This window comes from Ixodes scapularis, unplaced genomic scaffold (genome assembly GCF_016920785.2).
Source record: "Ixodes scapularis isolate PalLabHiFi unplaced genomic scaffold, ASM1692078v2 PGA_scaffold2__306_contigs__length_199485367, whole genome shotgun sequence".
NCBI lineage: Eukaryota > Metazoa > Arthropoda > Arachnida > Ixodida > Ixodidae > Ixodes > Ixodes scapularis.
This window is the reverse complement of record NW_024609857.1, coordinates 41,709,605-41,736,244: the sequence shown is the minus strand read 5'-3', so window position 1 is coordinate 41,736,244 and position 26,640 is coordinate 41,709,605. Positions and strand designations below refer to the sequence as shown.

The window sequence follows — 26,640 nt, the reverse complement described above, 5'->3', positions numbered from 1 at the left end:
TGTATGATGTATAAGCAGTGTGACCCCGGCTTTACGATCTCCATGAGCATCGCACCGGCCTGCGGTCACGTGTCACTACTGCGTGATGCATGCTAAGGACCCCAAGCTGTCGGTCCCACTGCTCTGGCTAGATTTCTCATCTACAGCGGACGTACCAGACGCCCGTCGCGGCTTTCTACCTTAGTTAAACATACACACAAGGCCTTACGTCATTGAGAACAACAGAACGTGCCCAGCGAATGACGAAGCTCCATTAGTAAGCTGTTGGACTTGAAATGTTAGCATGAACAGTGAGCATCACGTTTTCTTGCTCCGAGCGCCCAAAACGTATTTTTTCAGATCAAATCATATTCTTAAATTTGAGCAGAGACTTGATCGCCGCCACGTACACGTCTCTGCTCGTGCTGTAAAACACTTTTTTTTTTTTTGCAAGCCTGCCAGAGCTGCGTTCATACGCGTGTTTCGCATGTCTGCGCACATGGGGCACCACTTGGGCACAACATTCTTTGGCTATGAAGTTAAATCTGCTGACATGGTCTCGTGTTTAACGCCGACCAAAGCTCTGCACGGGCACTCCTCCTCTCGTCGAAAGTGCGACTGAAAAAATAATTGTCCTCAAGTATAGGGCACAAAACCATTTCCCCAAGACAACTGCTCAGTATTAGGTGCTTTCCTTCCTGAGCCCGTATTTCAAACATGGTAGCTGATTGGCACGGCTTACAGAAGTGCTCGTGCACTCTTTAAAAAAAAAAAAAGTTAGTAGTGCTTACTAGCTAAACATTATTGACCGCTTGCCACTACATTCACTATCTTCTTAGTAAATACAGTTAGTACCGGTCAAGTTAATGACGTTATTAACTCATGAAGCTAGTAACGGTCACCAACCAACCTAATATATTTTACTATCTTTAGCTAGCAACTGGCACTAACTCTCACAAGACCTAGTGACTGCTACTACCTCTAATCAGTAAATGTTTTTACCTTCAGAAAGGGAAGAACCTTCCTCGTGTCCAAAAGGTGAGACGTTTCCTCCTTCGTCGATGCACACCGGAGTTAATGAACAGTTTCAGGGAACCGTTTTTGCCAGTGTTGGGTAAAGTACATCTAAAAATTACTTGAAGTAAAGTACGAAGTAAATGACAGGTGATGTACTTCAAGTAAAGTAATAAGTACACCGGGTGCAATGTACTTGCTGTAAAATACTATAAATAGAATGTACTTTCAAAGTAAAGTGCAATTACATTTTGACAGTCTTTTATTATGCCCTATGCAGTGATTTTTTAACTGGTATGTATTACCTCAGGGGTTATTGGGGGTACACCACTTATTTTCGAAAATTGCGGTGAACATTGGACACAGTCAAGTGGCCTCTGAAAATTATTTTCAGAGGCCACTTGACTGGTCCAATTCACAGGCCCGGCTTCTGAATTTGGCACCACTTGAGCTGGCTTGTTGAACCGGCGAATCGAGACACTTTCAAGTCGAAGGAAAAGATGAGAGAGGAGAATGACTCAAACCATTGAGGCATTCTCCTCTGTTGTCTTTTCCTTCGATCCTTCGACTGGAAAGTTTCTTAATTTTTCCGCATCAGTTTCAGTTGTTAGATTATGATTAATTGTCCTCTCCTGATATTTTTAACCTCTTCGCTTGCGCTGACCGAGCAAGAATTAGCGAAAGTTCGCAACGCTATGTAAAAGCCGCCGCACCCCCCCCCCCCCCCCTCCCAGAAAAAACGGAGCGATGCCGTCATCTTATCGCATTTCTGGTGAGACCTCCTAGTATTTCTTCAAAGTTGACAAAGCACCATTTTATGATACAAATTTAGCAAAACCAAATTTGGGGAGTGTAATTTGAAGTCAGGAGCTGTACTTTCTTCAGAAGGTACCAGAAAAAAATACTTTAAGTAAAGTAGTTAAGTACATGCCCAGAAGAATGTACTTAAAGTAAAGTAAAAATTTTCTAAACTTACTTCATGTAGTACTCTAAGTGCAATATACTTAAAGTAGTTCCCAACACTGGTTTTTGCACATATGATACGGCAGGATAAGCCCTCCTGTACAAACTGAGCATGTGTTACCGCAGAACACTCACATGTGCGCAGTGCGCACCGGAGTGCGCATCGCACCCTTCGCATGGGGCATATAAATATTAGCGAGTTTTAGAATAGGGTGCCCCACAGCTTTGGGTGCCCCAAACAGCTTGGGGCATCGCAATGGGCATGCGCAGAAGTTCTGCGCGTGCGTGCTGGGACGCCCCAAGCTGTTCCGGGCACCCAAAGCCTGTGGGGCACCCTATTCTAAAACTCGCAATTATCATCGTTTATCCTCATAACATTAAACGTGAACTAAACGTGGAAAACAAAAATTATGTGTTAGGTATGTTTATACACCCTAGAAGTTAGTCTGCCTCAACGGTCGACTTGTCTCTCAGCTGTAGAAGAGAAATTTAGCCAGCGCAGTACAGCCGCTAGCCTGGGGTGTTTACCGTGCACCACGCAGTAGAGATGCACGACTGCACGCCGGTACGATGCTCATCCAGATCGAAACGGTGGGCATCGAACCCAGGATCCTTGGGTTCTGTAGCGCGAGCTTTCGTTCAACGTGCTCTGAGCTGGTATGAGTTAGCCCACTCGGGCCACCGATCCCCAAAACGTGAAGGAATGCAAATGAGACGGGTGCGAATGTAAAGAAGTAGTCCAAGAAATCCGAGGGAGTGGGGGGAGGGGCTAGCTAAAGAATGCATTAAAAGGACGCGCGTGCGCAATGCGCGGTTCTCAACAGCAGGAACGGCGCGCCACCAGGGAACGCAGCGATGCCAATCGGTCGGCGCTCCGGTGTTATCTGTGTGACGACACTTCCGTGACCAAGTTTTCGTAAGAACTATCTCCCAACTTTGCACCCCCTTCCAAGCGCGGAGAAGTACGTAGTTTCACGTCAAAAGAGATACACCATTTAATCTGCGCGTACTTTTACTGTTTTACGCGTTCTAATCGCTCGAAAATGGGAGTCACTTTAGTGGCATATAAACCACGCGGTTATCAATATTAGCGTCGCCGGCACGTAGGTGCTCCTTGAACAAGCCCAACGTTCTTTTGGACTGTTATTCTTGCTTAGATTCGCCGCTTGTGTTTGCACATTTGCTGTGGAACATATGGGACCTGGGCCCAGAATACTAGAAAGTTAAAGTGAAACAACGCTCACTTATCAAAAAAGTAGTGTAACATGAAGCAATTTCACTTTTATAATGTGAATAAAGTTTGCTACTACAGTCAGATACGCGTTAAGAAAAGTATTCGAGGGAAAGGAGGGCTGGGGAGGGGGAAACAAACGGACTGCTGGAGAGGAAAGAGGGAAACCTCCTCCTCTCTCCAGCGTTCCGTCTGCTTCTTTCTCCCTCAGCCTTCCGTTTCCTCAAAAACGTTTCTTAACCTGTAACTGACTATATACGCTACGACCCAAGACAGAAAGGTAATTCCTGTTATTCGCCAGCAAAGAGACAAAATTCACGCTTGTTTTCCTACAGAAACTCACAAGAGCACCGCAAAAGTAGGCTGGTTGTTATTTGCTGCAATATGTAACTGCAAGTCTTGTAGACACTAGCGCCAATTGAACCTTTAGCGTACATTATAATAACTCTATGCTGTAGGCCCCTTTCGAAAGTGGCGTGCTCAATGTTAAAATGACTGAAGCACTGCACAACGGCGGAGCAAGCGACACCGAAAACTGTGAAATTATAAAACTACATAATCTAGAAATGAAGAGTCATTAGTGGAGTTTCTAGGGCTCCAACATGGGAGGTGTCTTTTGTGTCCCCCATTGTGCAGGGACTCCACGGCATCCAACAGAGTGCACACTTTCGATATTGGCGACGTGCACGACCGAAAGCGTCGCTGTGGTCGGCCTTCCACGATTGGCCGAACGCTGACTATGACGTAGGAAAGGGGATTTATCATCGATGGAAAAAAGAGGAATGAAAGAACTTTCATTTTGACGGTGTTGGCAGTGTTCCTTTGAGAGCGCAATGATTTCAAGCTTCCACCATGCTATTTACAAACACCATCGAACTTGTTGTTTGCAAGGTAATGACGTCACAAGGAGAAACCGTAGGAGGGCGCCACTAAAACATCTCGCCGCTAATACGGCGACTGGAGCGATCGAAAGCGTTGCAGTGGTCGAACTGCCACTATTGGCTGAATACTGACTATGACGTCAGCAAAGGATGTTTTGATCGACGGAAATAAGAGGAATGTAACAACTTCCATTTTGACGGAGTTGGCAATGTTGCTTTCAGAGCGCAATGATTTCAAGCCTCCGCCATGCTCATTAGGAACACCAGCAAACTTGTTCGCAAGGTAGTGGCAGCCGCAATGCCTCCACTGGTGCGGGCAAGTGTGATAGACAATAGACCTATTGCTATGTTACCTAATCACAAACGAGAATGCATGGATTGGTGTTTCACGCGCCACACGCGGACGCCTTCCCCATATAAAAGATCCGAAATAAATAACCAAAATAAAGCGTTGACGACCGCGCGTGCAAGATGTAATTTGTTTTAAGCATTTGCTTTATAAAAGTTACAACTGCTAAGGCCAGCACGTGTGACGCGTGGAACACCAATCTCTGCATTCTCGTTGAGGCTTGGTTAATATAGCAATAGTTCGCAAGCATGGCATCTGACTGGTGCCTTATGCGTGCAAATACGTGCAGCGTGCGCGTGAACATAGCTTTTGCAAGCTTGCCATTGCACGTACTTGCCCGCACGAGCAGACACATGGCGGCGGCCGAATGCCGTGCTAAAGTGAACTAGTGGAGGGGTATTTATTGTTTATTTTGGGGCGAAGAGAAAGGGGGGAGACAGGAAGAGGGGTAGTGAGCTCAGCGAGCGCTCGCGGCGGCCGCACATCGTGTCGATGTCACTAAAGCATGGGCTGTAGTAACGCATGCATCACATGCATTTGCTGCGCAACTGGCGTTGTCACCGTCGTTGTCGTCGTCGCCGTTGTTGTCGTAGTCGATTCGGCATTAAACTTTAATTGACATAAGCGGCAGAAAACACGGGGGAAATATCAGAACCGGAGCCAGTTCGCGTTGCCAAGCCGCCAAGTCAATCCTGCTTGCCGAAAGCCCTCGGAACGCTCGGATCGTCCAGCCCATGCTACCCCAACGCCGCCCCGTACATTCGGGACCTTCCCACACTCGCCGCTTCACAGCAATGCATGGCGCGCGTAGGTGCCTGATCTCAGTACCCCTCCTCCCCTAACAAAAACGAACAATGAGTTTCAATTGAGTTTCCTCTTGCTTTTCTCCTCGCCAGGCGAAAACGCAGCGCATGCGCACTTCCGACCGATCTTCGCGCTGGTGGCGTCCGCTATCAAATTACAAACGCTCCCCTTGGTTTGAGGTCAGACTTGTGCTCCTTACTTGAAAAATGTAATGGATTACAATTACAAATTACAGAGCCTCCAATGTAATAAATTACCGTTACAAATTACTTTCGCTGAAAAGTAAGGGATTACTTTCCTCGTTACGTTACAAATTACTTTCACATTAATTTTTCCGTACACTTACCCAGAAAACAATAGAAACAATTTTGATATTTATTCAAAATGTCCTACAACACTACTTTTCATTTCTCATACGCCCGCATTATGGTAGTCCTTGTAAAAATAACTTAGTGTATAAGAGAACGAATGTAGGTGCACTCCGTTCCCCTGTTAGCTGACAAGGCACCGAAAGCTGCAACCAAACCCCCCATCCGACTAGCTTACGGCCTTCGGAAATGATCTCTGGAATTGCGCAGACAGAGCTGGCGGTGCGCATGCTCAGTAGCAGCGTCTACCTCCGCTACGAGATTTGGAGCTAAAGACGCGATCTACGAAAGCTCCCTGTAGACTCGAGTGTTTCGCCTGTTATTTACAAGAAAAGAAAAACTTGTTTTTTACGTTACAGTGTATAGCCAATGCAGAATGCAGGTGTCCTAGTTTACCTTGATGTGTTTTCGTAGATAGAGTCTGTTGTTCTTGCTGATGACAATGTGTGTGTTTTTTTGGCAAGCAAAGTATGCACTGAAACTCAAGGTTTCCGTTCTCTTTAATGCCATGGAGCCGACGGACACTCCATGATCGAAAACTCGACCAGTCAGAGAAAAAGTGATGGTTACAGGTTATCGATCGTTCATCGGTTCTCACTTTCATTCCACTATTCGTGGATGCCAGGGGAGGAGAGGGCATAGAGAGCGAGAGAAGCGGTGGCCATCAGTCTCACAAAACAATAAAGGATCACACCACTTTTACCCGTTCTCTCTCTCTCTGCCAACACTCCTTAGATGGCATAACCCTTCCCCCCTCCCCCCTTTTTGTTGACAATTGACTGTAAAGTGAGAAGTGGATTTGACCACCATAGCCCTAACAAGTAAACTAAAAAGTATCGTCTGTACCCTCGAAGACGATAGTCTTAGCCTCGCGCCGGGAAGTTTTCAGCCGTGCCTCAAGAGCGTGCTAGAATACAGTATAGCCCACGTTAAAGACAAATAGAATTCGATCTTCTCGCGCGAGGCTACATCGTCTGTTACGCGAGTTTTTAACCCACGAATTTAGGGGTACAGACCCGCGTTTGATGTCTGTGCAGGTGGCGGGAGACGTCGAAGAAGTTGGAAAGGGCGAAATAGTATAAAATACAAAAACAAATAAGCACGAAGAGCTTTCTCCTGCCCGAGAGAAGATAAACACGATGGAATTCCATCGTGTTTTTCTTCTCCCTACTCGGGGTTGTCTTCAGTATATTTGTACACTCTCAGAAAAAAAAACGTATACGCTTACACCTCTTGTCCCATATACGACACCCCAAAACGTCGGTTGAGGTACAGCGCACTGACGTTGAACCGACGGTACGAACTTTCACGAGCGGCTTGATAGCCGTGTGGTACAACTTATTAAAATAGCTAATGTACGTGTTACTGACTTTTTTTTTAGTTTGTGACACGTATTTTAGCTGTTTAATAATGTATATCTCAGCGTTATCAAGTCCCTTGTAAAAGTTGAGGCCGTCTGTTTGACGTCAATGCGCTGTACGTCGAACTTAAGTTGTTGTTTATTGTATATTGGACAAGGGGTGTAAGAATGTACTTTTTTTTTTTTTTGAGTGTACCTGCCTTGTCTATTTCTCTAGTGGTCCTAGTAAACAGTCCTACAAAAAATCGTGTTTTCTTTTCGGCTATTCTCCTCTTCCTGATGCTTTCTATTTTGTTGGACTTGCTCTCTTTATGCTGCTGAATGTTCTGCTCGTATTTCTTCACTTACTGTAGTATGCTGATATTTTTAAGAACTAACGAGCAATTAAAGTAATCCGTTACCAATACTGTGTAACGAAATTACATTACAAATTACTTCCGAAAAAAAAGTAACGTGGCAATTACAAAATTACTTCAAAAAGTAACGGATTACAAGTAATCCGTTAGTTGTAACGGATTACTTCCTAAATCTCTCTGAGATGGACCCTCTCTACAGTCCAGACTCTCGAGATTTTCGTCACGTATCGCGTCCCTTCTGATCATTGCCAGCATACGGCGCCCGGTTCACTTCCCCTTCTAGCCACCATGAAGCCGTGCTTGCAATCGGCGCTGTTTACTGCTCAGGCCGGCGGCATCTCGGCCATTTCTATGCCCAGAATGCACGCGCTTCGATCTCGTTTGGAGCAAGCGCTTAGCTCTGCCCGATGCTTTGGCGCCATTTTAAGGCCCATTCGGCACGCGCAGGCAGTTTTCAATACAACAATGGGTGTCTTCATCCTATCGGGAAAATTTTTCAAACTAGTCTTCACGATATATGCTGACGACGTATCAATCTGAACTCAGGCCGTGAACGAGCTCAAATTCATAGGCTGCTAAGACCGGCAATCATGATGGCGTGGAACGCACGTTGCAAAAGAACTGCGAAACTCGCCATCAGCACGCGCTCAGCAGTCGCGCACACAGCTATGGCCGCCAGCGAATACTCTCCATACGTTAACTTTTGTTAAGGTAAGCGGCGTTTGGGCGCAACCGGACACCGACATCCCGAAGCAGACAAAGAGTCGGAACCGCTCTGAACGCTGCAGACGCGAAGACGAAATTATCTCCAAACACGTCTCAAACACATTCGAAGCACGTTTGTTCACACATAGGTGTGTTTCGAACATGTCTGCAGGCAGTTTTTATATGGCCATTGTGACAAGTGCATCATACATGGAATGGATGGATGTTAATGGCTCTACCCTTTGTAACTGGGGGCAGCTTGCGCCACCTAGCCTAAGTCTAAGTAAACACGCTTCAGACACTGTCTGCGGACTGTCGTTTGTACGATGCACCGTGACCCTCGGATGTAAGCTTCCACAAGTTTTTCGTCCGTTATATTTTGGTGCGTCTACCGTTTTGCTAAGCGTATACCTGCGACGTCCACCGACATCCGGCAGAGCGAGCCCGTTCACGTGACCCGCGTGCGCGCGCGCCGTCGCACGCAGGCGGGGGCCACCCACGGGGAATAGAACGAAGAGGAAGGGGCGCATTAATTCGGACCGTCGTAGTGGTGCCCCTCATATCGGCGACGGCTTCCCACGCCCTTCCTGGTGGGCCGTTGTCGCCGCGTCCACGACTGCTTGTAGCGAGCGGGAAGGGAGGGTTGCCTTCACTTAGACGACTCCGTGATGGGATACACGTGTCGGCACGTGTGCCCGTGACGTGTCACCGGGCGACGGTTGGGACTTAACAGCTTGTTCGGTTGGCGCCTGGAATCGCTCCATCTGCCGACGAACTAGTAATAAAACTTAACTCGAACACGTCACTCGTTACGAGAGATGTGTTTTTGTCGTTAATATCCTCGGCTTCCTACCATTCGTGTTTCTCCCCTGCCTTACAACTGCGCAGTCTAGACAGACAGGGACGGTGTATTTGAGGGCGTTGCTCATGGCGTGTGACTCTGAACACGCTCCCACATCCTCGTCTGCGAGAAACACTCTATTGCAATCACACTTCTTGCATCGTGCGTCGGCGTTCTTATCGGCGAGTGCCGCAATCTGATTGATTGACGAGCGTAATATGATTCTCAGGACTGGCGCCGCGCTCTGCATTTCTTAATTTGTCAGTGAGTATAAATTACGATTCAAAATATACTTCAAGGGCTTCTTGCACTCTAAAAAAAGTATCGATACGTCTGCTTTCACGTACAACGCTCGGAGAGCCAATCACCGCAACTTACGGAGGCAGCTCAACGAACAACGATACGGAAACATAGGTTTACACCAAAAAACGCAGTTTGAGTTGTTACATTAAGCAATGCAAGCGTGACGTTTTGCATTGCTTAATGTCACAACTCAGACTGCATTTTTTGGTCTAAACATATGTTTCGACATCGTCATTCGCTGAGCTGCTTTCTGTAAGTTGCGGTCATTGGCTCTCCGAGGTGTTGTGCGTGAAAGAAGACGCACAAACTTTTTTTAGAGGGTGTGCGAAAATTAGACGACAGTTGCGTTGTCGTGTTTGCTTTCTCGGTGTTTTCGCAAGAAACAGACGTGAGCTTGAAACAGCAGATATATAACCGGGGTCACGCTGTCTGCGCGTGTAGCTGCCTGAAAGGAGTCTGTTATTGTCTGGCGTTGGCTTGCCCCCCTGGCTGGTTTTCAAATACCAATCTCTGTCTCAGCACTCTTTGCTAGCGTGTGTCTGTAAGCTTTCTTTCTTTTTCTTTTTTTTTTCAGGCATGACGTTAACATGGCATAGCGGTGACTGAAGCCAGAGTCCTTTACCCAATAGTTATACCAGCACTCTCAACTGTCATTAAGCCAAGGATCGTTGGCATTTCCAAACTGTAATTGAGCCCAACTAAGTTTTCCGATGTTCCACGGTACATAGACCTCACAACCTCAATTGAGATAAGCGTCAAAGGACACAATTGAAATCTAATCGAAACCAAAACTGGTATCGCATCACTTTTTTTAAGTGATGCAAATTAATTACATACGAACTTTTCATTCATTACGAGCGCTTGAAACAAAATAAAATTAACTTCTTTCTTTTAACGAATTCAAGCAAGAGAGATATAACGAGAGCCTTATCGGCACCGACATCACAATGGCCGCCCTCGCCGAGCCTTGGCTCCCGCAACGTGCTGTGATCGTTGTAGCGGCAGCTCTGGTCCCGAATCAGACCGTTTCTGACAATATTTGCTGATACGATACTTTCTAGATCCCCCCCCCCCCCCCCTGCCCTTCCCAATCTTCCGCAACAGTAAACGCTTCGCTGGCGCTGGCCATGGTCGGCGACCCGACAGACTCCGCCATCTTAAGCTCTATTGGGGCGAACCCCCATCAGTTAACTGAGGGAGACCAGCTTATTTGAACTCAATGATCGTTAGCGACTCAATGGCAATTTCCACTGCCGTGTAACTCCGACCAATCGTGATTGAGTCAACTGTCGTTCACTTAATGACATAGTTAAAAGGCCCTGCAATTATATTTCCCCGTCTACCTTTTGCGGTTTCCACATCCTTTGGGGTTCGTGCAAGCCAGCGGGCATGGAGAGAGTAACTAAATATCAGTGCGTCATATTTTAACCGGACGACGCGGGATTTTCCTCCACCTACGGGGGCGACCCGCGGTGCCGAAAGCGCGCGATATGTGACGTCTTTGGTCCTGGCCTTACTACTGGTCAGAGTCGCTAAAAGCTTCTTTTTAGTCGAAATACAAAAAAAAAAAAAAAATAAGTGGCGCGAATTGTTTCAATTATTTATAAAAGTAGTTTTTGTTCAGTATTTTAGACCAGAAAAGAAGCAAATGTAGTTTATAAAGCACGGAAACAAGAAATGACCCGTCGACATACCCGCCACCAAACGGTGGAAAAGGCGGCGCATACTATAAAGAGGTAGTGGGATCAGGCACCGACAAGCGGCGAGCGTAGAAAGGTCCCGGATGTATGCGGCGGTGCTGCGGTCGCATACGGTCTCGAGTATCCGACCGGTTGAGAGCGTTCCGAAGGCCTTCGGTGGCAGGTTTGGCTTACGGCTTGGCCGTTTGGCGGATGGCAGCGCGAAGTGGCTCCCGTTCTGAACTGATCTTTACCCCGTGTTTGCTGCCATTTGTGACCAGTGAAGTGTCATGCTGAATTAGTGTTTAATCGCGCAGCAAATGCAATGCGAGCCGCCCTGGCCGCCCACTTCATACAGCCTATCCATAACATGCTTTAGTGGCGCCCTCTCGAGCCGTCGGCACGGAGTGTGGCAGCTGTGAGCGCTGGCTGAGCTCACTACCCCTCCTCTAGTTCACGGCCACACAAGCGACCAAGGACGTCATGAAGGAGGTTATTTTTTGCTTGTTTTTGTTATTTTAATTTGCCTATAACTTTTAAAATAAAGCGAAATTCGAGAAAAGAAAAGTTTCATTAAGTTACTACGTTCAATGCACTCAGACTCGGTGCAAACTAAAAACCAGTAGAAAAAGTCCTTGCAGGACCCCTCAAAGCTCGTTAGGGTAACTAGAGTAGTAAAGGGACTACAACAAAATTTCGGCGCTTATTTCTTGATCTATACGTGTTCAAGGGGACAGTATCACATCGGGCAACCCTTTCTCTGCTTGAAAAAGACACGAATAGAAATTTTTATACGAATTAAACAATTAGGAAATGACACCTGGTGGATGTTGCTAAAGCCTCGTTTGTAAACCAAGACCACGAATATTACAATTATATTTTATGTTGATGCGCCGAGTAGCAACACCACCACTTTGAAAGTTGGCGCTGAAAATAGCCTTTCCGGCGCGTTCGGTGTGAAGATATAATCGTGACGTATTATAGAGAGTTCTCAACATTTCCACGCCTTCCGCAAGCCTTACCCTAGCAGCCAAAAACGCTGCACAAGTTCTCTCACAAGCGTCATGCCCAAGGCAGCTGAAACCTCTGGGTATGACGTCACACCCGGCGATTGGTTTTTTGTCATTGGAGAGTTTTAGTAGATCGTTCCCATGACTCCGATGACGATATCCCGATACTCCGCCACCGCCTCCCTTGCACATGCATAGTATCGTTATCGGGGCTATCGGAGGTATCGGAACGATCTACTAAAACTCTCTAATCTCGCGTCTATTCATACGTGCGGGTCAGTTGGTTGTGATGTTCAAATTCACGGGTCAGGAATACGCCAAAACTCACCTCTAACTTTTTTTTTTTTTTCAAGAACCTTTTTAACTATTTTACGCTTAACTAATGTGCGCAGGATGTATAACACTGCAATTACACGGGGCGGCGGAGAAAATCTCACCGGAGAAAAGCTCACCGAAAAAAGCTGACCACAAAACCGGCAGATGCGGCAAAAAGCAGTCACCGGCCCTTGAGCGGAAGCGTAGGAAAGCACACCGATTTTTTTTAATTTGTTGTTAGCTTTGCGGATTGTGGGTTTCACGAGGCAATTTAACACAATTAGAATTCGTCACTTCATTAAAAATTATTGTCCTCTTTTTTGTAATATTCTGGAAGTTTATTGGGCATATTTCCTAATTCCTCAGAAATTAGTAATCACCCATTTTGTATATTAATGCCACCGCAAATATAAAATCGGAACATGGGACACCAGTGAAAAAGACGACTGTTTCGTTGACAGCTTGACACTGCGCCGTCGGTAGCTCCGTCAGATAAAGAAGCTTCTTTCTTTTTACGAGCTAATATGAATAAGAGTGTGTGAAGCGTTTCAGCTCCGAAGATTGCGTGGTGCTTGATACATAAGTAGGTATTTGTTGATGCAATCAGTGTCGGCTACACTGTTTCATTTCTGTTTATTTCACTAATAAATTTCTAGTTGCGAGAACAGCTTCGTCCCGTCGTGTTTGTTGTCTTCACTCCGTCTTCGTCGTTTGAGCGGTTTTCATCATGTACAACGTTTATAAACATTCCCAACTCGCTATCTTGCAGAAGGCTTTTTCTTATATAGGTAACCAGATAACGGCAGTGACAGTGTGCAGCTCTGGAGGTCATGGCTGGCTGGCTGTACAAGGGCACAATCACATAAAGGCAACGCGTGGAAAAATCAGCACGAACGGCTAAAAAACGTGCGTGTCTGTGGAAGAAAGAAACCTCAATATCCTACTGGCCGTTCTTTCCTGTTTTCAAAGGTTAACAAAAGCTTCATAAAGGTTTCAGGCACGGCGTTGTTGAGCATACACTTTCGAATTTTCGGCATTTACAGATTTTTTTTTTTTTTTATTTTAGGCAGACATTTTTAAGTTTTCGAACTTTTTTCAGTTTTTCGAGCTCATAAACTTTTCAGTTAAGCTTTCGTTTCCTATAAAATAAACCTCAAAAAACACTCAACCGCAAGTATTCATTTAAGAGCAATATACGCAATAAGCTTAACAAATATTACAAGAAAAATGCAATTTCTGTTTTAGAAAATTAAAAAATTTTAATGATAATAAATCGATGTATGTTACGTAGGATACGGCAGCATCTATATAAAAAAAAGAATCGCTGAGCTTTTTTTTGCATACGCTCAATGGCCGGTGGCTTTTCTCCGCATCCGCCAGTTTTGCGGTGAAATTTTCTCCGGCGAACTTTTCTTCGGTGAGCTTTTCTTCGGGATTCAATTACACGGACGCTCTCAAGTGTGCATAGTTGAGCCGAAGATGCTCAGCTCAAGGCAGACATGTACAAGTGACTCAAAAAAAGTAATTAAGTTAAGTTACTTAGTATTGACGTCAAAAGTAATGTGAGTAGAGTAGAAGTTACTCAAATAGAAAGTAATTGAAAAAACTACTAATTACCGCAAGAAAGTAACGAATTACTTTTAAAGTTACTTTTGAATTTACTTTTTATGTTCTTTTTATGGTAAAAAGAAAGTACAGAGGTTTTGATTCGTTAGCGAAATTGTGCTAGCCAAATATGAATCGGCTTGTTTTTTTCACAGAAAAGCTTTAATAGCTGGTTCTTTTTCTGCGTGCCTAATTGTTTTGTACTTTCTTGTTTGTGTGGTCAATGATTTACTGCGAATGTGTCATTTCTACTTTGAGGTTTAGCACTGTCTGAGCTTGATTTTTTAGACAGTGTTTGCTTGTTTACAGCGTGGCGTAAAGTACATCTAAAAGTACTTGAAGTAAAGTACAAAGTAAACGAGAGGTTATGTACTTCAAGTAAAGTAGTACGTACACGAGGTGCAATGTACTTGAAGTAACGCATACAAATACAATATATTTCAGAATAAAGTACAGGCACTTTTAACACAATCGTTCATGGTGTCCTTTTATTCTCTATACAGTGTTTTTTTAACGGGTATGCATTGCTCCAGGGGTAATCGGAGGTGTATCAGTTTTTCACGGAAGTGACAGCAAATATTGTATATGGTCAAGTCGCCGCAGAGTAGTTGTTTTATTCTCGCTGACGATCTATTTGACACAATCAAATTAAAAGGCATTTCTTTCCATCGGTCTTACAGCCACCATTACTTAACTCAAAAAATTGGCGAGATGACGCCTCGAAAGAGCGCGTTTTCACATGACGATACCGTCATTTTTTGTGTTCAAATCAAATCAAAGTCAAATTGGACGTTTTAGTGATTTATACAGCTTAAGGTTGGTCTGCCAGTAGGGGCGACACTGGTTTACACTGTAGATGAGCAATTTAGCCAGTGCAGTACAACCGCTAGCCTGGGGTCTTTAACGTGCACCACGCAGTAGTGATACACGACCGCACGCCGGTACGATGCTCATCCAGATCGAAACGGGCAGGGGTGGGGCTCGAACCCAGGATCCCTGGGTTCTGCAGCGCGAGCTTTCGCTCCACGTGCTCCGAGCTGGTGTGCGCTAGACCACTCGGCCACCGACCCCCTTTTTCCTTTTTTTTTTTTTTTTGTGTGTGTGTGTGTTTTAATTCGGGGAATGTACATTGAAGTCGGAAGTTTTACTTTCCTCCGAAAATACAAGTACATGTTCAGAGAATTTACTTCAAGTAAAGTACAATTTTTCTATACAGTAGTACTTTAAGTACCATGTACATGGAGTACCTTAAAACACTGCTTGTTTATTATTTTTATATCGAAATGTTGGGGAAATTGCTCAAGTTTCTCGAATGATCTTTTATTCTTTGAAGATCTGTATATTCTGAGTTTTGAGAGCAAAGGCAACGCAAGAAGATAATCTTTACGTTGTCCTTTAGCACGCGATTCTTCGAGTACAGCACAAACTACGGGAGCACCAGATGAGCTTTAGAGCAGGTGCTGCATTTTGTTGCCTCCTTTGAATGAGGATGTAGTGTGTGCACCTCCTGTAGTGGGCGAGAGTTTCTACGTTGGGGAAAAGCGGGGGCCAGCCCTTTCTTCAAATGGGTCAAGTCTCCTTGAGCTCCGGGACACAGAGAAACGCCATTCTTCGGCGCTAATCCCGCAGTTACTCGACCTCTCTTGCGTCGTGTCTGTTCGCTTCCCGCGCCTCGTAGCAGTGTCGTTGCAAGGGAAGGGGGGGGGGGGGGGGGGGGGGTTTCGGAATCTCCAAACTATTTTCTCCCCCCCCCCCCCCTTACTACGCCACATGCTTCCCCGTCTTTGCAGATATCAGCTGATCTTCTAAAATCTTATCTAATTTGTGCAGGAATGTTTGTTGATAGACAAAACAACAACTAAAATTCGAAAGTAATTTGTAACTTCAGGAGAAGTTTTTCGAAAAAGTAATTAAAGTAAACTACTAATTACCGAAATAAAAATGTAATTGAAAGTTACTAAACTATTCAGAAAAGTAGTTAAACTACAGTAACTTGAGAAGAGTAGTTGAACTACGTACAAGCCTGGCTCAAGTGCTTACGGGCGGAGTCACACGGGCACAATAGCGATACCTGAGCCCAAGTGAGCCCGACAGTCTCACTTGGTCCAAGTGACTTCCGCCAACCGAGGACAAGATTGTGGCACCTGCTGCATCGCCAACGGCTAGCGTTAGCGACGCACTTACAGTTTCGGAACGCAGGGGAATGTATCCACGCACAATTTTTACATCAAATATTAATTTTGAAACAGCCCGAATGATACACGGACGGTAGAAAAAAGTGGACGATCCCGGCGCTTACTAACAACTGATTAACAGTTGCTAGTCAGCGCTTGTTTTGTCCACATTTTTCCTCCGTCCGTGTAACATTCGCGCTTTCTGAGGATGAACCCATACCAACTAGCCCGGTTACCCTGTAAAAGGCAGCATCTTTAGGGCTTCGAGAGGACTTTATAATGATTGCAGCGACTGCTCCAGCACGTCGTGGAAGCCAGCGCTATATACTAGCGCAGCCATCGTCGATTAATTGGCCATGCATGCGGCTCCTGCTACGTCCTTCCCGTTTGCGTTCGTTCGGAGCGTTTCTACTTTCCTTTTGGATTTAACTGCGATGAAAATAGGCACGTAGCACGTGCCAAAAACATTTTCAAGGACATGAAAGGCTAATTTTGATTTCCATTCTTGTATTTTTATAAATATATATGTTTTCTTACGAGGGTCACGTGAGGCGCAGCTCAACTGAGGTCGTTAGGACTTTGTACCTGTAACACTGGGCAATTAGGTTGGGCTGAATGGCACTTGGGAGAAGCCGAGTATCGTTGACTCAACGACATTGGCGAACGCCCGTGAAACTAGGGCTGAACTTGGGCATTACTATAACTTGGGCAGGATGTTTCCAGTAAAACGTCTAAACCTGAAAACAAAACAAAAAATTACCAATTATAGACACAGACAGTTTAAAATTGTTTCTGTCCGTGGATTCTTGTCTTGTGTCGTTCTAATGTGTTCTCGCTCAAATACGTTTTATCGTAGGCTCATACATTACATAAATCTAGCGCCTCGAATTTCATATTCGCGTTAACAACTCAACATTTTGTGAACGATTCAGTTAATAACCGATATACCAGCAGCAACTTTTACTCCAAAGAAAATGTACTTGCGTCCACTTTCTCGATAGACCACTCAGAAAGACTGTCACTGCGCTTTTTACGGAAAGAGCTCAGCAAACAAAGAGGCCGAAAAACAAATCTACACCAAAAAATGAACTCTCCGCTTTGATGAGACTGACCAATGACAAAATTTCGCGTTAAAACCGTCATGAAGAACCGTCACGATGAACCGTCACGAACAACCGTCACGACGGACCGCACCATCCCACGACGTCGTCGCGCCCCGTGACACGATGGTTTCACGTGACAGTGTGGCACTGGGGGGGGGCCGTGACGTCATGATATTATGTGAGACCGTGACGCCGTGTGGCATCACAGTCCTGTGACATATAGTGTCGTCCGGCAACGTCACAGACACGCATAACATGGGCTCAGCTCTTTTATAACATATTACTTGTTCCACTTTTTTTTTTCAGCACGATTAGGCAGGCGGACGTAATGTTTAGCGAATGTAACAAAAAACCTGAGACAAAAAAAAAAAGATGCAGCCCTGCATACGCATATGACAATCTCTGGTGTTGTTGTTGTTTTGTTGTTTTTTACGAACATATTTTGGTTGCGAAATTTTCTTTCCCATTCGCGTCAGTCTCCATCGAGCTTCCTCGGCGCATTTCACTTAGCATATGACGTTTGACGATTAATGAAAGCTGCGTGTTTACAGTCGCGGAAAGGTGGGCTTCGGTGCGCCACGCGTCCACGTCAGTCCGCGTCTCGCGGCGTCTCCGAGCGGCCCACGGCGAACAACCAACGCTCGCCCCTGACTTCGAGTCGCAGCTGTTTCGTGGGCGCATTCTATCGAATTTTTTTTTTTTTTTTTTTTTCGTGTGTGTCTGTTTGCTTTTTTAAGACAATTGCCAGCGTTCCCGCTATTAAGGCCAGCATCTACGGAGCGTACTCGCTGCGACTGGGCGTAACGTTGGGACCTTGATGATTCGAGTTTGTGAGCTATTTCTATATCCACACTGTATTATACCCTTTGTACGGTATCCGAATGGTGTGATACCCTAGTTACACTAGCGCTTTCAACTGTCATTAAGTCAACGATCGTTGGTATCACCCAACTGTCATTGGGCTCAACTAAGTTGTTCGGTGTTACACGGTCCATAAGCCTAGCAATCCCAGTTGAGATGCGTGTCAAGAAACACAGTGTAAACCAAAACGACACCAAACTGATATCACATTAACCTTTTTTTTTTTTATTTTAAGTGATTCAAATGAATTCAATGCACACTTTTCATTCATTATGAACGCTTAAAACAAAATAAAATTAACTTCTTCATTTTTTTTTTTTTTTTTTTTTTTTTACGAATTTAAGGAAAACAGACATAACGAAAGTTTTACCGGAACCGACATCACAATGGCCGCCATCGCCGAGCTTTGGATTCCGCGACGTGTTGTGGTCGTTTTTAGCGGCAGCTCTTGCCCCAAATCAATTTGCCTCCGACAATATTTGCTGCTACGATACTTTCTAGATACCTCCCCAACCTTCCGAAATAGGAAGGGCTTCACTCGCGCTGGCCATGGGCGGCGATGCGGCGGAAGCCGCCATCTTTAGCTCAATTTGGGCGAACCCCCATCAGTAAACTGAGCTAGTCCAGCTCAGTTGAACTCAGTTATCTTTAGCAGCTCAATCACAGTTAGCGTCGCCGTGTTACTCCGGCTTTCTGTGCCAGGCAGAGCGTCCTCGAGGAGCCGTTGGTTCACATTTCGTGACGACCGCTTGAAGGCGCTATGTTAACGGGGTTCAACATCATCACCTATCCCTGGCGGAATTAGCATCGTCAGTTTTGATGCGGTTTACGCGGTTTGTGCTCGGTGCTCGGTATGGTCTGCGTTCACTTTGCCACAAAATCTAGTGGAACACTTAGTCCTGTGAATGTATTTAGAATGTCCTAACGCTCCAGGGATGACCTGTGAATGTTCATAAGACATTTCCAAGAAGTTTCATAAAAAACTTCTTTGAAATGGCCTACTTTTAAGTGCCCCGATGCAGATCGGATGAAAAGAAGACGTCAGTGGGATTACCTTTTCATTAACTCCCCGCTGATATTCATCTAAGAGAAAAATTGCTTGCTGCCGTCCGATGAGCCAACTGGAAGCTAAATGTGACGTCGACCTACACAAAGGTATGAAGTCGGAATTTCAAGGAATATTTTATAGAAGGCAAAAGGTGGAGACTCGGAAAAGGCGCAGTTCCCTCTGTCTTTGAACCCCACCAACACCAGACAAAAATTAAAAATGAGACAAGTGTGGCAAGCCCAGCAAAACGACCCTGTATTCGGAAGAACTCTCGACAGATGATCACGTGACTGTCGCAGCTACCTCGGAAGTGGTGCCTTGTTCTGTACCGACATCGCCACAGCCAGAGACGGGAGAGTACGTTTCCTCAGACACAACAGCCCCCGAACACGCGAACTTGCTCGAGGCATCCGATGTTTGGCACTAGGCCCGCACATGTGATCAAAGTATGTGAGCTTACAGCAGGACAGCATCTACTTTTCTCACCGCTGAAAACGCGTAGCGGAAACGAAAAAAAAAAACGGACCTAAGAAGCCAGGTTTTTAGACTGCAGCCGACCATCAATAGATACAAACTGGAGCTGAAAAAAGTTAATGAGGATTCCCTCACAGCAAAGCTTCTTAACATAAGAGAAAGCGCTGCAGAAAAGCGACCTTCGGCGTTGTTTCTGCTTGCGCAAATACGCAGCTCCACGAAGAAAAGATCGACTTGGTCGGAAGAGGCAATTCGTCGCTCTGTTGTGTTGAAAAATTTATCTACGAGAGCTTATGAGCGCATTCGATGGGAATGCTCTTGAAGCTCCCTTGTAGAAAGACCTTCAATAACTACACGGGGTATCTCAGCGGGGAGACAGGCTTTAGCAGGCTAATTGAAGCTCGTCTGAGTACTGAAGCCGAAAATTTGAAGGCACCACAATGCAGGGTGTTCTCCCTCGTCGTTGACAAGATGACAGTCAAAGAAAAGTTGCAGTACCAGAAGAAAAGGGACTGCTTCTCTGGACAACGAGACATCGGCATGGAAGATGAGAATGGCGGCCTTGTTTTGGCTAACTCCCTTCTCTGTTTTGTCATAAGTGGTTTGTCCACATCGTATCGAATTCCAGTCGCCTACTATTTTACTAGGGAGTTAACTGGCCCTCAACTTCAGAAACTGGTGGTTCTTGTGATGAGAAATGAGGAAGCCTGCGGGTACAAGATTCTGCAGCTGGTGAGCGACAACCACAAGGTTAACCTAAGTGCTATGAGACTGCTTGGAGACAGCATCCTCACATACAGAGTGGAACATTTTTATGACTCGAACAGACTTCTCTTCGCAAGTTTTGACCCACGCCATGTCCTGAAGAACGTACAATTAGTTTTTGGCGGCACGACATTGTCCCAAACGGAAACAGTTCGTCTCGCTACATCCAGAAGCTATACGAGTCACAGAAGGAGCTGACAGTCAAGCCAGTGCGATATCTGAGCCGTAAACACGCCTTCCCTGACAGCATAAAAAAAATGTTGCAAGAGCCATACAAGTCTTATCCCGGGATGTCACTGCTGCCTTGGAGTATCTTAAGGACCAAGCTGGATACGCCTGCAGCGCATTATTTGCAGCTGCAGGTCCAACCATAATCTTTATGAAGAACGCGTCTACCGCTGATTTGTTCTCCCACGATGTTAGCAATATAACCCCGCCCTTCCGCCAGAAGTTTCCTGACGCTCGACATTGTGGCGATGTTGAAGATGCCCGACTTGAGTGGCTTGAGGCCACTTTTCCAATGTATTTGGAGGCTTGAGGAAGAGCTGCAGGCCATATCATGAATTCCTGACAAAGGAAACATACGAGGCGATCCCCCTCACAACCTGCTCTACTGTGACCTTCATCAAACACTTGCTGACACACAAGAAGTTTTGTTCCTTCTAACTCGTAAGTTTAACAGTGACTCATAGAGTCGCTGCTTAGTATACTGCGAATGTCAACTGGCCGCAATGACATGTTGGATGTGCGCGCTGTTCTCTCTGGACTAGATAAAATACTGAAGACGTAAATTGCTGCATCCAGTGGTGGATCAAATGCCGCCTATTGTGAGCCTGCACCTACGTCAAGACCTCCGCCTCCTCAGACGCCAACTGCGTCTGTGCAACCACCACAGTCTCAACTCCTGAACATCACCATCTTGCCCTCAACGCCTGTCCTCACTCTAAATTTCCACCACGGTACATATTGGCGGCTACGTGGCCCTCGTCATCAGCAAACAAATGAAGTGCGAGTCCTGCGTGTGGATCTCAACGAAGCAAGCGAGCAGCCAGCCACTCTCGCAGTTCACGCGCAACCAAAACCGAGGTGGATTGCTCTACCCGTCGGACGAGCTGCTCTTTGCCCTGGATACTTTGAGAAAATTCGCTAACTGTGCTCTGAAGGAAAATCCCCCTCTGCAAAAACCACTCGCTTCCTTGATAAGATACGCAGTCCCTGCCCTTTGTTGCTCAAACCTACTCAAGTGCGACCGCAATGATGCCTTCACGCACAGAGTGACGTTCATGGAACTGGTGTCGGTTCGCTCTCTGACACCGCTGCTCACGAACTACGCATTTACGGGTACCAACGAGCACGATACTTACAATCATTTTGCGAGAAAACCACTTTCAAGATAGCCTCTCAAGCTGTAAACATGACTTAAACACTGTAAATACTGTACACATACTGTGAAAGATGACACTTGCTTATATGTACGAGGGTGATTCAATAAATAAGGTGAATTTTTTTGTATAAGGACTTCTAATACACATAAAAGCTTACTTTTTAGTTTTTTTTTATTGTTTTACTACTTTTCCACGTGGATTTAATTTCTTATGCAGATTACAAACAACACTGTGAGAAATTGACCGAGTAACAAAGATGGCTGACCAAGAAGCATGCTCCAGGATTGAACAGCGGTCAGTTGTCAAGTTTTTGGTTGCTGAAGGGTGCAAACCCGTTGAAATTCATAGGAGAATGTCAACTGTGTATGGTGCCACATGTTTCAGCCAGAAAAATGTCTACAAGTGGGCTAAATTGTTTAAAGAAGGACGGAGCAGTGTTGAGGATGAAGACAGGCCTGGGAGGCCTACAGAAGTGAGATCTCCTGAGGTGATCGAATCAGTCAATGACCTCATTCAGTCTGACAGAAGGGTGACAGTGGATGGCATTGCAAGGACTTTGAGCTTATCTGTGGGGACAGTACACAAAATTGTCCATGATGACCTTGGCTACTCGAAGGTCAGCAGCAGGTGGGAGCCAAAGATGCTTACTGCGGAGCACAAACAGAGGAGGGTCGAGTTGTCCCAGCAGTGTCTTTCCCGCTATGAGAAGGATGGTGATGAGTTTCTGCAGAAGGTGGTCACATCTGACGAGACATGGGTTTGGCGCTATGAGCCTGAGTCTAAACGACAGTCCATGGAGTGGAAGCACGCAGGCTCTCCAGTGAAGAAGAAGTTCAAGTCCCAGCGGTCCACTAGGAAGGTGATGCTCACCGTTTTTTTGGGATATGCAAGGCCCAATCACCATTTCATTCCTTGAAAAAGGAAGCACTGTGAACAGTGCCAACTACTGTGAACTGCTGAGGCAGGTCAAGAAAGACATGAAGAACAAACGCAGAGGTTATCAGTCAAAAGGAGTCATCTTGCATCATGACAACGCAAGGCCTCACACAGCAGCCTTAACGGTGCAGACCATCAACGAGCTCGACTGGGAACTGCTCCCTCATCCCCCTTATAGCCCAGACCTTGCCCCTTCGGACTTTCACCTGTTTGGTCCCTTGAAAGCGTTCATGAGAGGCACGAAGTTTGAAAGTGACGATGAAGTCAAAAGTGTTGTGAGCGACTGGCTGAGACATCAGTCTAAAGATTTTTACGCTGAGGGAATAAGGAAGCTTGTGCACAGATGGGAAAAGTGTGTGACAGTGCTGGGAGACTACGTAGAAAAATAAAAAAAAGTAAGCTTCTATCTGTATTAGAAGTCCTTATACAAAAATATTCACCTTATTTATTGAATCACCCTCGTATATATGTTCTGAAACTGAACCTTATGCGTCGGAGTTACTCCCTGTGAATGAAAATAGGATGCACTTGATGTTTCAATCACGGTCATTCAAAATCATGGTGAAAGACATATAAAGATGTAGAAGATATAAAAAGCGTGCGTGACTAGCAGAACGATCGACGGAATCTGTACGCCAGGCGAGCGGTCAGACTCCGTCCGAGCAAAACGGAGTCGCACTTTTTTGGAGGTGCAATGGGGGACAGCGGGTGTATCTCTGGGTCGTGTGTTAACCCACACCGGGCGTGGCGGGTCCCCAACTTCTTATGATTCCTCCGCAGCCCAGGAGATTGTGGCTCTATGCGATAAGAACGCCGAAAAACAAAACGTGAAGCGAGGTGCGTGACCGTAATAAGCGTACGCCCTGTGTCAATGGACTATAAAAAAAAAAAAAAAAGGCATGAGTGTGTGGACATTTTTTTGCGGAACCTCACTCAGTGATTGGTTATCCTAACCAATCACTGCGAACAAACGGAAGGACATCGGGAAACGACGGAACCCCGAATACGTTTAATCCCGAAACAGTGACATGTGCGCGCGGGGAGAATGAGGCATGACCTTTCACTTCCTCCTTCTTTAACCCGAATACATGTCGCAGTTTCCGCGGGTATATATCCGCATTTTGTGCTTCAACCTTCGCTGAGATCTCTCCATTCGTCCGCTTGCCTTAGCTATCAACATGTTCCGCAGGAACGTTATCGGTATTATATTACGTCAATAGTGCGCTTCAAATGCGCGCGCTCTTTAAAACAAATGCTGCAGTTGCGTTTACTTTTTAGAAGAGAACTTAAAAGCAGTAATTTATATACATCGCCGCCCCCCCTCTCCCCACACACACACCCAGGTTGAGTCAAACACCCTCCAGAATTTCCTACACAAAGTACTGCAGAAGCCCATTGCCTGCACGGCCCACTCACTCCCCTCCCCCTCCCCCCTCCTCCCCCCCCTCCCAAAACAAAAAACTTTCAGTAATCTGTAACACCCTACCAGGTTAACGGTTCTTTATAAACCCCTGCTCAAGAGAGTCAGTCACTGCGGTCTATGTCAGTTACTTGGCGAATGTCGACTAACAAGGCCCAAGGAAACAAACGAATTCACCGAAATCAGAAGATCGCAATGTGCCACTGAGCATGACTTGGATCTGTAAGACGTTACGCGCGTGGAGTCACATATATACCTCTTTTTTTTTTCGGTGGAATTGATTTATTATTGTTTTCTGCCTTGTTGTAAGGTTCTCTCATCGCGGTGATTGGTTTCTCTAATGCATCGCGAAAAATTAGAGGAAATTAATAAAATGACGTATTTATACTATACCGCGTCTTTGTTGGTCCAATGATTTTTACGGCCATGGGTTGAAACAGACGTAGTGTTATAGTTACATGACAGAGTGTGGGCAAGTTAACTATCCACGCTAGATAATGAATTCTGTGTCAGCTGTAAGGTCGGTTCACACATACATCGCAGCGCTAATTTACCACTAGGAACAGCGGTGATGAAGTGCTGACTTGAACTTAGCACTGATGCAACAGCACTGTATCCTCGGGTATATCACGAGGTCAGCGCTGCATGAGCGAGGTCAGCGCTATTTCCAGTGATAACCATGTCGTGTGTATCTTGCGAATAATGTGTGAAGTGGACTGTGGTGGACACTTTGGCCACCCCATGTGACTGCTACGATCTTTGAAGCCTCCTGATTGAATCTCGCCCGCAACGCACTCGAAATGCCCACTTCCACTAGCGACAAGGGCTATCGGAATCATGCTTCATTCATTTATCACTAAACATACAAAAATCTAATTTCGGAGATTTTACGTGCTAAACCAAAGGAGGGCACTTGGCACGTCCCAGCGAAAGAGTGAGGAATCATTTGGACCACGTGGGTATCTTTGCACGCGGCACCTACTCCGCAGCGTCCGCCAGATTGCATTTTATTACTGAAACCGCATGATTATTAATGCGTGATACCGATCGAGGTTCTCATTGATTGAAAGGGAAGCTACGGAGCTTCTTCGAAAAAATTAGTTAGAAGTAAATTCTAGTGCATTTTTACCCCGTGAACCCGAATACCCAAACCGTTTGCTGCGTAAGTATTGTTAAACGCGAGAAAAACGCGAAAGACATCGCTGTCCGTGACGTCATCGACGGATCTTTTGGCTGCCCAAGGCAAGGGAGGCGGGGCTTCAGTCCTATTTTGAAATTGCTCGTATGGCTCTCCGGCCCGTCACACTGAAATATAATTTTGATATCTGTTATTCTAAAGGCCAAATGAACGCAATTCAAGCGTTTTTTCTCAAATGTAGAAGTGCCCCACCTTCCCTTTGAACAAGACATGGGCAGACCAAGGAGTGGTGTATCGAGTGCTTGCGGCCCAGTAAGAAGGGCATGTGTTGCTTCTACCGCTTTAGTCTATGTCCCAACGGTGTACGCTTCATCCCCCTTTCCCCGGTTCACACTTTCACCGCCAGGCCGCGGAAGTTTCCGCTGCACGCATAAACAGGCGCTAGCTCCCCGCTTCTCTCCTTCACGCGTTTCCCGCTGGGTGGCGTCGCCTCCACCGGAATAACAAAAATGGCGGCGCTGGAGAACAAACCGCGTTCCTTCCGCCCACGACCGTACCCGCCGACGTCCCCACGCCAGACGGACAGGCCCATCAAGACATCCTGCTGGTGACGTCACGCGCGGGCGACACTCATGCGATCGACCAGCCGGCGTGCGCAATAACAGTCACCGCGCGCGCGAACATACGAGGTACAGCCACGCGCGGGAGCCGGCCGCGTCAAGGTAACGAGCCACCCACGACCATTGGCAATTTGCCCCGGATTCCGCAGCAACGACGACGGCGACGCCACCCGTTCCCGCGTAGGCCCACCACACCGACCGGCGGATGAGAGTGAGGGACTCGGCGCTGCCTGCCCACTATACCCCGTTGAGCTCTATAAGCTGACAGTGCGGTGAAACCTATGCGCTTGCTGGACCAATCAGACACCTCCTTTTCATCGCCTGACCCCACTCAGGTGAAAAACAAGCGTTTACAACGCATACACATACACACAAAGATAAACGTGCAACTGGTCCAGCGAGCACGTAGCTTTCAAGGCGCTGTCATCTTATAGGTGTGAACGTGTAATGTAGTACTTCCTAATCGGCACTAGCGACGGGTTGCTGCGCGAAACAACGCGCCGGTGGTTGTTTGACACGGCGGCCCCACCTCGGGGACGCCTGCCGGCCGCGTGCCTCGCCGGTCCTGTCATCGCCTTTCGCACACACATGCACGCGCACGCAAACAAAAATGCCTCCTCGAACACCCGCAGAACATGGTGTAATTCGCGAGCGCGCGAAATAAGTGGTTTGGGTTCGGGAAAACGAGGCGCTCGGAATGCTGCGATGACAGGGGCAGTTGCAAACCATGGTGAACCTGCCAAGTCTTGAGTTCGACCAGGTTCGACTCAAGTTTAAACTCAAGTTCGTCATTTGCGCGCGTGCTCGAAACTTTAAGTCGAGCTGGCGCCGCCTGGCGGTCAACATAGTCTCGTATTTGTTGGGTATACAATCAACGTGTGTGGATTTGATCTATATATTGTGGGTGTACAGTTTCACCGTCTCACATTAGTAAACTAAAGCAATCGAAATTC

The 26,640-nt window shown here is 46.2% G+C and overlaps 1 pseudogene; it reads left to right on the top strand.

Moving 5' to 3' along the window:
• Positions 1 to 20,726, top strand: part of LOC120842222 — a 59,611-nt pseudogene extending 38,885 nt beyond the window's left edge.
• Positions 20,727 to 26,640: the final 5,914 nt, after the last annotated feature.